This window comes from Penaeus monodon, chromosome 27 (assembly GCF_015228065.2).
Source record: "Penaeus monodon isolate SGIC_2016 chromosome 27, NSTDA_Pmon_1, whole genome shotgun sequence".
Classification (NCBI taxonomy): domain Eukaryota; kingdom Metazoa; phylum Arthropoda; class Malacostraca; order Decapoda; family Penaeidae; genus Penaeus; species Penaeus monodon.
This window is the reverse complement of record NC_051412.1, coordinates 21090053-21090510: the sequence shown is the minus strand read 5'-3', so window position 1 is coordinate 21090510 and position 458 is coordinate 21090053.

The following is a 458-nucleotide window of genomic DNA, read 5'->3' as shown; positions in this document are numbered from 1 at the left end:
CGGAAGTAATCTTTTATCGAGTTAGCTGGAGATTTCAAGACAATATGGATACGCGTCTGTGTGTTTTGCTTTCTACTTTGTATTTGTTAGATATGGATAGATCTATGCGCATGTATTTGGGTATGATTATAGATGCCTTCCGTTATTATGAAAATAAACGATAAACGTAATATCCTTCTGACTTATTTCATGCTGTAAATCAACGAAAATTATAATGTAATTTGTATGTATTCTTACAAAATGTCTTTCTTTCACGACAGATGAAAAGCTCATTAACAAGAAAACAAAACCCAAGCAGTTGCTGTGCCATGATGTGGGGAAAATACCGGCCAACGAGAATGGGGAAACGTTCTCGTTTATGTTATTAGCAACACTTACCACATGATTGATAATATGAAAAAAATAAATAAAATCATACAATGAATTATATAATAAAATAGATTATACAATAAACTAAG